This window comes from Dioscorea cayenensis, chromosome 17 (genome assembly GCF_009730915.1).
Source record: "Dioscorea cayenensis subsp. rotundata cultivar TDr96_F1 chromosome 17, TDr96_F1_v2_PseudoChromosome.rev07_lg8_w22 25.fasta, whole genome shotgun sequence".
Classification (NCBI taxonomy): domain Eukaryota; kingdom Viridiplantae; phylum Streptophyta; class Magnoliopsida; order Dioscoreales; family Dioscoreaceae; genus Dioscorea; species Dioscorea cayenensis.
In genome coordinates, this window is record NC_052487.1 from 16,084,638 (window position 1) to 16,097,866 (window position 13,229).

At 33.8% G+C, this 13,229-nt stretch overlaps 1 long non-coding RNA gene across 1 annotated transcript; it reads right to left on the reverse strand.

Annotated features, from left to right (window-relative positions):
* Nucleotides 1-8,352: 8,352 nt before the first annotated feature.
* Nucleotides 8,353-13,219, reverse strand: LOC120280396. The gene is made up of 3 exons (XR_005542331.1): nucleotides 13,038-13,219; nucleotides 12,604-12,663; nucleotides 8,353-8,585 (listed from the first exon to the last, which is right to left on the reverse strand). It is a non-coding gene; the product is annotated as an uncharacterized LOC120280396 (long non-coding RNA).
* Between the last annotated feature and the right edge of the window lie 10 nt (nucleotides 13,220-13,229).

Sequence of the window (13,229 nt, forward strand, 5' to 3'; positions counted from 1 at the left end):
GTGGAATTTATGTGTTTTATTGGAATCTTATCAGTGATCATTATTTCAATGCATTTCTTTTTTTTTTTATACTGCTAATTTTCCTCATTCTTTGGGTAGAACTTTTGTTGCTTTGATTCCGAAGAAAGAAAATCACATTTCTATTATGAATTTCTGGCTGATTTCTCTCTGTAATGTTTGTTACAAAGTAATTGCAAAACTTTTGGCCAATTGTTTAAGATCTGTGATTCATAAGTTAGTGGGTTATTAGCAAAATAGGTTTATTTCAGGGCGAGGTGCCTATGATAACATAATCGCAGCCTAGAAAATAGCTCATAGTTTGGAATTTGATTCTTTTGCCCTCCCTAGGATGATTTTAAAAATAGATGTTGAAAATGCATTTGGCACTGTTGAATGGATAGCTATTCTTGCTACCCTCCGAAGAATGCATTTCCTTGAGCGTTGGATAACTTGGATTCAGGCTTCATTTTCCTCCGCCTCCTTTTCTTTCATCCTTAATGGACACCATTCTTCCTGGATCTCTAGTAGCATGGGAGTCAGATAAGGAGATCTGTTTTCCCCTTTGCTATTTCTTCTGACCGCCCAGATTCTCTCTGCTATTCTTAATAAGGTTTTGTCTCTTAATCTAGTTCCTGGTTTTAATAGCAACCTTTCTAGAGATTTTAATCATTTAATGTTCGTTGATGATCTCATCCTAGTTACTAAGGCCTCTAGGAAAACTGCCAAAAATTGCCTCCTTTGCCCCAATCTATATCAAAATCTCACTGGTGAAAAGCCAAACCTTCATAAATCTATTATTTTTCTTCCCTCTTGGTGTAACAGCAAAGTTGCTAAAGTAATTTATAGGATTTTGGGCATCAAGTTAGGGCAATTCCCGTTCACCTATCTTGGGGCTCCCATTTCTCCTAGAAAACTTCTTGTCAGTCAGCTTAATTTTCCTCCTAATAGAGTAAAGTCTATTATTCATACTTGGAATCATTCTACTATTTTAACTGTTGGCCACACTATCCTCCTTAACATCACTATTTTTGCTATCCCCAATTATCTTCTTTTTGATATGAATCTTCCCAATGCCATTCTGGATTATATATCTAAGCTTGCTCGGGATTTTCTCTGGGGGAGAATTGGCAATAGCAGTGGCTTTCACTAGGTAGGTTGGACACTTACTACACTTAAATGGCATTTTGTTGGATATAATTCTAAATGCAGTAGAATTTCAATTTCAATGTAATTAGATATACTTAGTCTTCAAAATACAGTGCAGTCAAATCTTGTGTTTGGTTGAATGCAACTAGAATTACTATATCATAAGATTTTATGTTTGTTTCAAAAGATTTGTAAATCTAAAATTGGAAAACACATGCATATAAGGGTGTGTTTGTTTGGCCCGATATAAAACTACATATGACTGTAATTACAAAAAACTTCAAAATCTAGTATTTGTTTAGTTGGATTTGAGAATTTGAAGGTAGTTAGAAATGCACTGTACATGGATTTGGTTAGTTTTCAAACTACATCCAAATCGGGCATAGTTCAATCTCCTGCACTTTGGTTTTCAATAGAAGGGCTCGCACGTAGTGTCACATGAGACAGAATGAAGAGGTCAAGGGATTCAAGCCACCACTATATATAAATAAAAATAAAAATAAAGGCATTATATTATTTTATCTAATAATAAATGGTTACTATTACATTTTTATCAATACAAAAAATTATAAATAGTGTAATATATTTTTTATAATTATTAAAAATAACAATAATTTGTTCTGAAAACATAATTTTATATTAAATTAAGTAATTATATGCATAATTATTTTGGTTACTATTAATAACAATTAATTGTGTATTTATAATTAATTAAATTTAATGATGATCCAAGGTGGGGGTAACCTTACCAATGGTGTTTATATCCTACAAATACATGTTTTTAAAATCCAGATTTACAAATTTTTCCAAACAAACACAAAATTTTGTAATCCAGCATTTTCAACTACAGTCAACCAAACATCAGATTTGACTTTCTTGCATTTTTAACTCCATAATTTACAACTACAGTGTAATTGAAAATCTACTGTATTTTTAACTACATCTAACTAAACGCTACCTAAGTGTATGTATATGTGTGTATATATACATATATGCATATATATATATATAAGTAGATGTATATATGTGTATATATTCATATATACATATATATACATACATGTATATGAGTATATGTATATGTAAACATACTATGTATAGGTATATATGTGTGTATATATATGCATATATGCATATGTATATAAGTATATATGTAGAAGTGTATATATGTATATGTATGTATGTATATGTAAACATACCTATGTATGTTTAGATAAATATATATATATATATATATATATATATATATGTGTGTGTGTGTGTGTGTGTGTGTAAGTATACGTGTGTATGTATATAAGGTTATGTGTATTGTGTATATGTATATATGTGCATATACATTAATATATATATATACATACACATATATACATCACCTAAGGATTTTCAACTCCCGAGATTTCAACTTAAGCCCAATTTGAATGAAAGTTCAAATACATCTGTGGGAGTAATTGGCTTTACCTTAGTGTTTTAAAATCCCTCAAACCAAACAAAATATATTTTTAATGTAGTATTTGAAGTTACATTAATGTACATTCAAATACCACAAAACAAACACTATCTTATTAAAATTGAGAGAGGGACAGGAATCAGAAATCTCAGACTTGTCAAGCATTCCCTTATGGCTAAAAATATTTTCGCTATCTTTAACGTTGAGAACAAAATTTGGATTGATATTTTTAAAAATAAGTATAGAGGGTCGCATCCTTGGAATAAAGATAAATCTTATCATTCTTCATGGTTTTTTAAATCTATTTGTAACTCAGCTGATTCCCTCAAGACAAATTTTAAAATCCTTTCTACGCATCCCTCTTGTTTAGATTTGTTGAAAGCTCCTTGTATTATGGATCTCCCCATCACCCACAAACCTACCTTTCTAAACATGGATCTTTCTTTTGAAGATGTGCATTTTAATGATCTTCTTGATGACAAAGGTTTACACTCTACTTCTTTGGAAACTCATTTTGGTAAACATTTGGATTTGGAGTGGGTTAACAATATCAAAATTGATTCTTCTATCGATAATCTTTGGGTTTTGGCTTCTCCCACTAATAAGGCTACTATTTTCTGCTTCTGTGTATGACTATATTAACAATAATAATAGTGCTTCTGATTCTTGGAAAGGTTGGAAATCCATTTGGAAACTCTGTGTCATGCCTCGTATTAAAATCTTCATCTAGAAATTAGCGTGTGACAAATTAACCACGGGATTTTCTATATAGCTTGAATATTGGGCCTTTTTCTCTCTGTTTCTTTTGTGGGATGGAAGAGGAAACAGCTTAGCATCTTATTTGAAAGCGTAGTAATATTGGCATTGTTGGTACACAATTATTTCCATGATTGACTTGATGCCTAATGATGCCAATTATTTTTACACTGGAAATTGGTCGATTTACAATATTAACTCAAGAGCAGGGGATTTTTGGGCTAAACCAATGATTGCTTCTGTAGCTTGGCTCATTTGGAAAGAGAGATGCAAGTATATTTTCAAAAAACTTATCCCAGACTAGATCTATTATCTCCAAAGCTGGAGCTCTATGCGCAGACTTTTTCAGAGCTTCAGGAATAATATATAGGGAGTACTCTAAGCCCTCTACTCACTTGACTCTATCTTTGTTTTCACAGATGCCATTTGGCTAGACATGGCCATTTTGAACCAAAACCGTGGAACCGAATCATAATCAAACCGCAAAAAATTGAATTGGAATTAGTAAAACCGTAACCATCCTAAAGCCGGAACCTGAACCTTCATACAAGGTTCCGTTTCGGTTTCAGGATTTGAAAATCGTGGAACTTGCGGTTCAACTGGCAGCTTAAACCGCTGGTTCCAAGTTGAATCAAAATATCAAATTACATATATATTATTACATTATATAAAATAATGTCATGATAAATAATCTAATTAGGTTTACTTTACCCAGTAATAACACATTAGCACCGGTTGAACACTTGAAGTCTTGAACCAATTGATTAGGTATGATTAGGTTTTTATTTTGTTCTCTCTTTTAGCCTCACAAAAACCCTAAATACTTCCAGAGATCCTCCTCCGATGAAACCCTAACCCTAAATCTCCAATGAGAATTCTTGAGATCCCTCCCTGATCCTTTTTGATGTCCTCTACTTCTGAGTTTTAACCTTGACTCCCAGTCTCCCTCTCAAATCGAGTGGCCATGGCATCTCCTCACTGTCATCGTTTTCCTTGGCTACCCAGTGTTCCCTACCGAGCTCGTCGCCCGATGCCCCATCTTTGCAACGGTGTTGCCTGATGTTGTGGAGCAACTGTGCCAGATCCCTAGAATCTCAAATCTCCTCTACTTCTTCATGATCCTAGCTTCCTCACAATCTCAAAAAAGTTCAATTGGTACGCCCACACCCACTGGTACCCAGTGGCACCCGTCTGTGATCTTGACAAGTGAGCGTTGTACACCAAACGAATCCTTGGCCTCGACATCATGGTGTGGTGGCATTATGTGAAGGAGCAATGGCAAGTGTTCGACGATCAGTGCCCCCACAGCTTCGCCCTTCTATCCGAGGGCTGGATCGATCAATGGGCCTACTTGCAGTGTGTCTACCATGGATGGTGTTTCAATGGCTCCGTTGGCTACGAGCTCATCCCTCAAACTCCTGATGGCTCGCCCGTGAATCCCTATTTCTTCACTTTGTGTTCATTGAAAAAGTGAGGATCTTGCTTCCCATCAAGCTAAATTTTTTTGATTTTTTTTTATTGAATTTGTATGATGTGCAGTTCTAAGAGCCAAGAAGGCTTGTGTTGTTGTTTACCCAATTTGTTTTTCTTTGCTAGCGCCGGCGATGATCTTGTTTTTCTTTGTTTGTTTAATGATATTTGTAATTGTAACTCTGTATCTGTAACTCTGTTTATGAATGAGAATCAGAAACTTGCCAATGGTCCAAAATTGGCCCGTTGCTGAAAGGGCCAATTTTGGACCGTTGGCAACTTGGTAGTTGGCACAATTGGCTATTTGACCAACTGGCCAATCTGCCAAAGCAGCCAAACAAAGCAACAGTCATATTACTAACCATTATAATTAATTAATTAATTAATTAATTTTTAAAATTCACATCTTGCTCCAATTCCTTGGCTATAAATACATCACTTCACTATCCAATTCCCTCATACTAAATTTCTCTCAATTGCTCTCAAGTCTCAACTTCTAATTCTCTGTAGCACTCATAATTCAAACAAAAAAAATGGCAAGCTCCGGAAGTGGTTTTGGTGAGAGTCGTGAGATAGAACATCCAACCCAAGGAAGTGAAAGTAATTTACCACCGTCATCATAACCGGAATGGGAGGTAAGTGGGAGAGATTCAAATTCTGAAATCTTCAAAATTCATTTAAAAAAGACAACGATGGCAAGTTCGATGTTTCTTGTAATTATTGCAATAAAGTTTACAATTATTCGAAAGGAGGTGGCTATGGGACTTTCATCAAACATTTGCAAGCAAAGCATCCACTTAAGATTGGATTGAACAAAGGACAATCTCAAATGACAAGGTTTGCTTCTCCTTCTAACTCTACTCAATTATTTCATTATAATGAAATGGAATGTAGAACTGTATTAGCTTCGATGGTTGCTATTGATCATTTATCTTTTTGCTTTGGTGAAAATTTGGGTTTTACTAATTTTTGTCATTATTATGCAAATCCTAGTTTTAAAAAAGTTCCTATAAATACTTTGAAAAGACATCTTTTGAAATTATATAAATAACGTAAAAGTGAATTAATACAATATGTTCAAAACAACAATTTTCATGTTTCTCTTTGTAGTGATATTTGGAGTGATTATTGGTGTGAACATTCTTATATGGGTTTAACTTGTCATTGGATTGATGAAAATAATATTTTACAAAAATAATTACTTGCAGATGTTTTGATGATAGGCATACTGCTGAAAATATTTGTAAAATGATTTTGGATATTTTGCAAGAATATCCATTAATTAATAGAGTTTTTTCAATTTCTTTTGATAATACATGGGCTAATATCGCCTCCATTTTTTAGTTTAAAAGAACATGTCAACCGAATTTTGGTGGAAAAGTTTTTCATATACGTTGTGCATGCCATATTTTAAATTTATGTGTACAAGATGTTTAGGCTAATGAGCTCAATCAACATATATCTCCAATAAGAAAAGTAATTTCATATATTTGGGTGCATCCACAAGTTATGAAAGAATGGGCAAAGTTTTGTAAACAAAATGGAATGAAACTAAAATGTTTTTCAAAAGATGTTTCTACTCGTTGGAATTCCACGTTTAAATTACTTAATCAATCTTATGAGTATAGAAATTTATTGTGGTCTTTTGCATCTACTTACATTAAACATCATACACTTTTGCCAACTCAATGGGAAATATGTTCTACTATTTTAGATATTTTTCGTGTTTTTATGTTGCTACTCATACATTTAGTAGTGTATACAAACCAACTTCTCATCAATTTTTAATTGGAGCCATAAATATTAGTGGTGCTTTAATGGAGGGACCCAAACATCCTCCTGTTTATGATGCGATTTATGGATGAGAGAAAAATGGTTGAGTTATTATAAAACTATTCCCGATATTTAGTAGAGATGTTGAACATTTATTATTTTGATTTGTTGGAATTTAATGATGAAGATATTGATGTAATGTTAATAGTTAGTAGAATTAGAACTTTGTATAATGAGTTATGTGAGACATTTTCTTCACCTTCTACTCATGATGAAGAAGCGGAGCCTCCACTACCTCCATCCTCCTCGAAATTCACAAAATGAGGAAACAAAATTTTAGAAAGGAAGAGGTCTAGAACATCTAGCTCCTATTCGGAGCTTGAAGTTTATCTAACAACAATTTTTGAGTTTGGTGATGACACAGGTCCAAATTTTTCAATTTTAGAATGGTGTAGGCACATGGAGACTTTTTCTACTTTAGCCAAGATTGCTAAACAACTCTTGTAGTTCCCGCCTCAACCGTCGCAGTTGAACAAACATTTAGTAATGGAGGCAACATTTTAGATGAAAGACGATCAAGGTTAGGTCCAGAATCATTGGAAGCGCAAACTTACCTCGATGATTGGGAAAAAGCTAGACTACGAAGTCAAGATGACTTTATACACTCATCATCATCATGACGAGTGGGTAAATGATGGCTTTAGTACAACAACAACGGCTTCTAGTTCCAACTCCTCCGACGATGATGCAAGCAATTAGCCATTATGAAAATATGGGAAATGTGTATAATAAAAATAAAAGAACTACGTGGGCATTGATTCCCCGGGAGAATATGTAGGCAACTTGATATAATTAAGTTCAAGACTTTTATTTTTTATTTCTTCTCCTATTGTACTTTTATTGCAAAATATTGTTTTGAGTTATTAATACTTTTATTTTTTAATAAAATATCATATTAAATTAATTCTTATATTTTTTTCATTTTAATTTGAAATATTGAATAATTTAGTTTTAAAAAACCCCGAACTCGTCAAACCGAACCGTTGAAACCGAACCAGCGAACCGGAATCGCCAAAAATCCTTGCCTAGGTGGTTCAGTTCCAATTAAAGGTTTCTTTGAACTAGAACCGGCGGTTCCTGAATCATGGCCACGTCTACTCTTGGCATCTGACTACAAATGGCACTGGTCTTGATTTATTATTATCTCTAATCCTGATCTGGTCTTGCTTGCAGGGTCAATGGGAGAGCCAATCATTCTTCACCGGTGAACACTGACATTGATGCTGTTATTCAAGCTCTTCAAATTTGCAGAGACAGAGGACGGAGCCCACATAAAATATGTTGTGACTTGTGACTGTAAGGAATCACCACCCTTACAATGCCTGGCGCTTTAAACCTTAGATTCAGACTTTCAAACAACTGATGGAAGCTTTTCCAAACATCCCAATCGTCACCATCCCAAGAGAAGACAATAACATCGCCAATGAATTAGCCGCTCATTGAAGACTTAACCCACAGTTTTTTCTCTTTTTCTGAGGAATGGATCATCCAAATTGGCTCAAAAACATGTGGTCGGAGAAATCTACACTTCTGATCTTCTTGTTGTTTGTTTTAAAACTTTTTGCTGTTTGTTTTAGCTTCTAGCTCTTTTTCTCAAAAAGGAAAGAAAAAAAAGTACAGACTAGGTTTTATCAATATTCAAAACATATCACCTCAGATAAGGTATAAATGAAAAAAGCGTCACCAACTTTGGTAGTTCAAAAATAAAACAAATTTATTTGTGCCAAAGATTACCAATATTCAAAACTTCCTGCATTATTTTGTTTTTAACAACAATAATTTGCCAGTGAATAAATAAAATACGACCCGTTATAGTTCCTCCAATGACAACGAAATTTCACCCATCGCTTACTCAATTTCCAAACAGACTAGGTCAAAAATAATACCTTGCTGCCGGACTTCTCAACAAGAAACTGTACCAAGAGCCAAGAACCTATATATACATAAAACAAGTTAGTAATAGCATCTCATTAGAAATCATAAGGGAATCTTTATGTCCAGAAGTGAATGTTAGAAGAGGAACACATGCAATTAGACACAAAGAAAAGGTGTTATGTATTATCCTTGTTCTTAAAATTTCATGATGGAATGCATGATTAACAGTTAAGTAAAGCCATATCAAAGATAAACCAAAATCTATAGGTTCAAAGAAGCATAAGTTATAGAAAATAAACATCATCATTATCCATAGATCACTCACTATTTATGGATTCAAAAAACAATGCAAGGTAGAACATGAGAAGATGCACAAATTGCTGCAGTAAAGACTGAATGCAATCAAAGATACATGGAACAATTCATTAGATTTGACACGAGCTTGCTCGTTTAACTTAAGATATATATATATATCAGACAAACAAACAAACAAACAAAAAACCACATGTTTCTTACTACATTTAACACGTTTAAATTATTATATACACAAATCACCAAGGTTTGAGAACTTTATAAATTTTGCAGACTATATTGGTCATTAGGCTTGCTTGAAATCAAGATCTTTTATGTAGGTAAACTCAATTGAAACTGAACAATTTATGTAAATGAACTTAATTGAAACAAGAATTCGGGTCCATATTCCTTGAATGACTATAAATAAGGAACTTTAACCTTGATGAATGCTATGACTTTAACTTTCTCAAAAGTGTCAAGTGGGTTCAATAACAGCAAATGTGAGAGCAGTCCCTGTAAACATCAGCAGTTGACATCTTAGCATGATAGCAGAGAATTTCTTGGGCATCGCACAAGTGATCTTACATGACCACGAAGAAGGAAAGAATTACAAATCAAATGTTCTTGTACACAAGATCATGGAAAATGTGCAAAAACAATTATTGCTAGAGATGCTCTAAAGCAACAACTTAGTCCATGAATTCATTCAGTTGCTGGCAAACAATAGGCCTGCTCAAGAAAACGTACAATTGATTGAGAAAGTTCCACTTGATATTAGTCATCATTGAGATTCCCAAGCTTCATCATATCTAAGGCATTCTATGATCATCTTCATGTTAGTCAGAGATAGACTCATTCATTAGTTCCATGATATGAGATCCATTACTGGAACCCTGAAACTTCAAAATTTGTTATGCCCACCCTTGGCATAATTCCCCTTACACATGGAAGATATTTGCAATACAGCCTTTGCAAAATAGCTTTTGCATGCCTTTCCACAGCTCTAAATTAATAATTTTTTCTTCTGACAAACCATACCATGCAAAAGTATCTTCCCTAAACTAGTCCAAGTTTTCAGTTAGCAAATTGGAACTTTTAACAAGTCTTTGGATTGCAGCGACAAGACAATATATAGAAATCCAACGGTAATCATAATAATCCTATTTTAACTTTATTTTCAAAATTGTAATTTTTCTTTTACAAGTGTTGTTTCAATTTCAGTTTTAAGATTACAAAAGTGATTTGGCTTAGTGCACTACAATGGCTTCCAGTCGGACCTCGAGAATATTCTCCACATTAAGTATTAATAACAGAATGGCTGATACAATGTTATTTAATGCTTCTATTGCATGCGGTGCATAGTCATGTTCCACAAAATTAAAAACTTGTGATTGAGCTTTTGCATCTTGAGTACGATATTAGATAAAGATTTAATCAATGTCAGTAACTGATTCGTTTTTATATACATTAAAAAAGATTCCAGAACAAGAATTCATAAAATAGTGATTTTCTTTAGAAAATGCTTTGGTGGTTAGAACTAAGAAACCAGGATGGAGATTATGGAGGCATGGGAGTGGTTAGTCATTTACTAATAGTGATAACGCAAGAACAAAAAGTCCAAAATGCTGAAGCAAGACCAGAATTTGGAAGATAGGAAGAACATTATTTTTATTGAAGAAATCATAAAGCATCCATTCAAGAGTTCAAAATGATGATAGAGGTGGGATTAATCTTGGCATAGAAGTAAGTCTGGCACCAAGGAGGCAGTTCCCTAGTTCCTAATTTTTGGCCTTCAAAACATGGATTTAATGGTTTTTCTTAAAGCTATGATTTTATTGTCATTCTATGAAGAATCTGACTTATTTTTTTATTAGCAGCCTCATTTTCACAAAATAAGAACAGATTTTTTTTCCTTCCTAGTGACAATAGGTTTGGTACATGGTCCTTCCGAAAACTTAATGTCAATAACTTCCATTAAGTCAAACTGGGGTTGTAAAGGAGCCAAGCTCAAGCGCACTGAGTCTAACTCAAGCCTTGCTCAAGCTTGGATCAAAAATGTTATCGAGCCAAAGCCAAAACTCAAATTTGGCTTGCAAGCATCAAGCTCTAACTCAAGCTTGACACACCTCTAACCGAAGCAATGTCAAACAGTGTCATTGAAAGTGAGAAAGGTACTCGCCTAGGCTCTCGGACGAGGTGAGGCAAGGCCCCAATGTCTTAATAACCCCTATCATCGCCTTCAATGCAATGATGCCAAGCGCCAAGCACTAAAAAGGCGCACCTCTTATTTTTTTATTTATTTCTTTTTGGTCAGCCATATATTTAATACTTTCAATTGGTGTTAATTGTGATTTTAAAAAGACAAACTTACTAAAGAGAAGGAAATAAATTTAGGGGGAGAAAAACTAGGTGATTTAAGTGTATAGCAGCTATTTTTTTAAAAAAATAATGAGTAAATTAAGAGATTAACTAAATGACTAAAGAAAATTGAAGGGGTAGCAAAAGCTGCACTTGCTGTAAATGTTAGACCAAAAATGAACGCAAGCATATAATAACAAAAAATAAAAAGATGAAGATGGAACAAGGCTAGTGTTTTGTTGAAATCATGTTACAAAGGAAAAACATAAAAAGGACTTCAAAAAGCCAAATTCAACAAGAAATCAAAGCAAGTTAACTTTTTGATTTATTTTCTTCTTTTATATTTCTTTACATTCTCATTAAGCATGGGGTGAAGTAGCTAGGACAACTGGGGTTGGAGAAAAAAGGAACACTAGGTCATAAGCAACAGGAGCAAGCTCAAGTGCTAGAGCTTCAACTTTTACACCAAGAATTATAGATGAGGAATCCGAGAAGGAGCTTGCAGGTTATCAATCTAGTGATGGAGTTACAAGTAGCTTAGATAATAAGGATGTTGATATTGTGGAATTAGATGACTTATGATAATAGAATTTGTACTCTAAAAAACTTGAGTTTACTTGACTTTATGTTTTGCTTTGTTTAACTTTATGCTCTTCTTTGCTTGACTTTAGTTATTATATTTTATTATGTTTATATATTTTACCCAAAAATTTTAGATGTATATATTTTTTTAAGCTATTTATTAACTAGTGCTTAACTTCAATCGGGCGAGCGCCTTTTATGGGGCCTCTCGCCTAAGGCAATAAAAAGTCTTAGCGCCTTAAGGGCACCTAGTGCTTTTAATTACATTGATCTCAAGCTACTGGCCCGAACTCGATGTAGTTCATTTAACTTTAGATAAAACCGAGTTTGATGGGATTGTAACAAACATCAGTTAATTGAAGAACATTGTAAATATCTCCTAATTAGTTCAAACAGTTTATTTTTCCTGATAATCTAACTATAACATCTAGTCAAGTTTAACAGCCTTAACTTGAACCCAAGTCTAGTTCTTCATAAGTTTTCCTTAACAATTCCACTAATACTATCAGTTTTAATGAGCCTTATTGAAGCAACTTGAACAAGTCTTTTGTTGTTTCTATATAAGCTCGGCTCCTTTTACTATTCAAGCCTAAAATCTAGGCTAAAGATTAGCTCCTTTATTTTTCAAATGAGCTCGAGAAAGACAAGAATTGAGTCAACTCAAGCCGTTGGCTATGCTCTTTCACCACCCAAAGTTGAACTATGTAAGACATACTGAAAAGAAGAGCTGAGCTTCCATTTGCTGCAGATATTTCTTGTAGTCAACTCATGTAAAAATTAATGCAATCAACATGTCCATATAAAATTGCACAGCATTGGAGAAGAAAATGGGCAAAGAATACCTGATCAATAATTGAAATTCAACATAAAATCCACCGGTAGATCCTATGCAGACTGCATATCTGAAAGAAAAATATGTCAAATGAACACATTCACAAAATATAAAAAAATTTAAAAAGCGCCGAAAAGGTAAAGCCTACACATTCATATCTAGATACATTGACAGGTCTCCATATGTAGTTAGAAAGTAATTCAGATATGACTCAACTTGGCCAGAGTATAAACACTTCTTGAGACTTTGAGTTTATACCAGTTTATTTGAGATGGTTGAGATAGACAATAAAATGAACATGGGTTAAATCAGCATCCAATGTCCAAATATATGAAATAATTGGATAATCCCACCAAGAAAACTAGAGAAGCATTTTATTTCGAATGCGGCAGTTAGGAAAAAAGATGAATTATTAAAAATTTAGCCCAACCAGAGAGGACTTACCACAGTGTTACGCCAGGTAGCCAAGGTTAGATAACGGACTCAACATGTGAAATTGCCTTTTGCGAAAAACAAGATAGTATAATTTGCAGTATCAAAGCCACAAATTGGTCACTGTTCCCTTTCAAAACCATATTAGTAGTGTCTTGAATTAGATTTTTCCTTAACTGATGATTAAAATAAGCATTTATGCCA